The following is a 3,098-nucleotide window of genomic DNA, read 5'->3' on the forward strand; positions in this document are numbered from 1 at the left end:
TATAGGGGGTAGACAGGAAAGTAGAGTTGAGGCCACAGTCAGATCAGCCATGATCTTATCAAATGGCGGGGCAGGCTCGAGGGGCCGAATATCCTACCCTTGCTCCTAATGCTCCTGCTCCTAATACTGTTCGTATGTAGATGCTGGAAATCTGAATAAAAACAGAAAATACTGGAAATGTTTAGCAGGTTAGGCAGAGTCTGCAGAGGGAGAAACAGATTTAATGTTTCAGGTTGATGACCATATGTCAGAATTGGAAGAAGTTAATGATGTGACAACTTTTAACCAAGAACAGAGGTAGGGAAAGGTGGGGGAGGTGGGCAGAGGGGAGGCGGGGAAGGAAGAACAAAGAGAAGCTTGGTGATGTGGTGGAAGGCAGGTATAGATGAAATGATACAAGGGATGATGGCGTCAAGTAAAAGGGAGCAGTCAAGAAACAGAAAACTGGGATCTTGAAGAGTTGTGACTGAATGAGTTCCGGCACCTGAGAACAGTGATTATGATTTGAAGCTATCGAAATCAATGTTCAGTTCAAAAGGTTGTAAAGTACTTACATGAAAGACGAGGTCCTTCATTGGAAGAGTGTAGGAGGTCAAGAACAGAGAGGTCAGACTGGGAGACGAATGGAGGATTAAAATGGCAAACGATCGAAATCTCAGGGTCATGCTTGCAGAATGAATGGAGGTGTTCAGCAGAGCAATCACCTAATCTGCATTTTGTCTAGAAGAGGGCACATCATATGCAAATACAGATGATTAAACAGAAAGAAGGGCAAGTAAGTCACTGTTTCACCCAGAAGGAGTGTTTGGGACCTGAATAGTAGGAAGGGAGGAGGTGAAAGGGCAGATGTTGCATTTCCTGAGCTTGTGTGGGAAGGCGCTCTGGGAAGGGGGTGAAGGTTGTTGGGGGTGATGGAACAGTAGACCAGGGTGTCAAGGAGGGAATGGTCCTTACAGAATGCTGAAAGTGGAGGAGAGGGTAAGGTGTGTTTGGTGGGAGAACAGAATAGAGTCCTTACCAGAAATGGAATGGGAAGATCCACCCTTCCCTTTAACCTGGTTGATTTCTGATGTTTCTCTTTGCTTCCTCTGCTTTCTTATCTCCATTTCTTTGATAGGCAGCCAACTAATATCTACCATAAGCCTAACACCCATGGCAGCTTTGACTACACTTGCTCCAACCCCACATCCTCTAAGGGCTCTGATCCATTCTCCCAGCTTCAGTCTCCTTTGTGTCCATTCTGATGATGACACCTACCACAACGGTAGTTCCAGTATGTCTTCCTTTTTCCCCAACAAAGGATTCTCCTCCACCATAGTTAATAGGGTCCTTGAATGTGTCTGTCCCATTTCCCGCACTTCTCACCTTTTTCCTCCCTCGCAGAGCCACAATTCGAGATGACATCCTCTGCTGTGGCTGCCACTTCCAGTGGATACCACCACCAAACACATCCTGACTAGTTAACCTAGCTGAGTCGTCATTGCAACCCCCAAAAAATTGTTTGTTCCACAATTTATAATTTAGTTAACCTACAACAAATTTTGGAAAGATAAGGCATTAGAAATTTAGGAATAGAAACGCCATTCAGCCCCTCGAACCTGTTCTATCATTCTATTAGGTCATAGCAGATCTGAACCGCTACTTCTTTTACCTGCCTTTATCATATCCCACGATGTACTTCCCTAATAAAAAAACATTAAATAATCTCAGTCTTCAAAGCTCCAACTGTTCCCAACATCCACGGACTTTTGGTGGAGTGAGCTCCAGAGACCCACTTCCCCTTGTGTGAAAAAGTGCTTTCTAATTTCACTCTGGAACAGCTTAGTTCTAATTTTAAAATCGTGTCCCCTTGTTCTGGATTCCCCACCAGAGAACATAGCTTCTCTACCTCATCAAATCATTTTATTTTAAAATATCTGCAGTTATATATTTGTGTCCTGCATTATCCAATCAATTGTTGCCAGTCTCATTGAACAGCATTCTATGAATCAGAATAAACTGTTTCCACCGAGGGTTTGTTAAATTGCAATTCATCAGAGCAGATAAATAACCCAAAATATTATACGCAAAAGATAATTCATTGAAACAACTGAATTAAATGTTTAATTTGCATTTGAAGGATATTGTTTAACAGACCAAGTCACAAGTAAGGCATACAGCTCTCCTTTGTTTTTTACTTAGCTTGATGTGTTTGCTTTTTTTCCTCTCCTGTGATCTCCTCCAACTGCACACTTGGCATTTACCTTCCACCTATCTGTCACCAGTTTATTCCTCATGCTTCATAGCCACTCTTTCAGAGTTTATCCATCCCCACCAGTGCCCCAACTCCAACCAAACCTCTGATCTACTGTCGGCATTGCTCTGAAGCCACTTCCTGGGAGTACTGAAGGGAAGTCTGGGATAACCCTTCAATTTCCCCAGTGTTCTCTCTCTAAAACACTCAGGATGGCAGTGATTGGCATTGCCCCATGAACCCATTCCAGACATTGAAAACATTTTGATTTCAGCTCACAGACAGAACCCCTCACCTGTGCTCCTGAAGATCAGAGAGAAATGTGGTGAGGATGCTGTCCATTACTTGTCCTTCCAGCGTCACATTGTCAGACTCCTTGACGTCATTGGCGTTCTGTTTGTGGGTATAGTGTTACCCGTAAACTTCTCAGGAGAGCTTCTTGGTGAGATCCTCAGAGATATTTAACCCTGCTGGATATTGACAGTGGACAGCTGCTCCCTCAATGTCTCTTATCCCACTCTAGCCACTCCCTTGCCACCTCCTGTCCCACTGTTTCTCTCCCACCTTTGCTGTGAGAGAAACAGCTTGTGATTGGAGGAGATGCATCCTCACCACATTTCTCTCTGATCTTCAAGAACACAGGTGAGGGGTTCTGTCTGTGAGCTGAAATCAAAATACTTTCAATGTCTGGAATGGGCTCATGGGGCAATGCCAATCACTGCCATCCTGAGTGTTAGAGAGAACGCTGAGGAAATTGAAGGATTATCCCAAATTTCCCTCGAGCTGCTTGTTTCCCGAATCTGTCACATGCACTTACTTATACTGTCGGGTTGGGTGGAAACCTTTGGCGGTAAGGACTCTGGCC

The sequence above is a fragment of the Cetorhinus maximus genome, chromosome 8 (genome assembly GCF_964194155.1).
Source record: "Cetorhinus maximus chromosome 8, sCetMax3.hap1.1, whole genome shotgun sequence".
Lineage (NCBI taxonomy): Eukaryota > Metazoa > Chordata > Chondrichthyes > Lamniformes > Cetorhinidae > Cetorhinus > Cetorhinus maximus.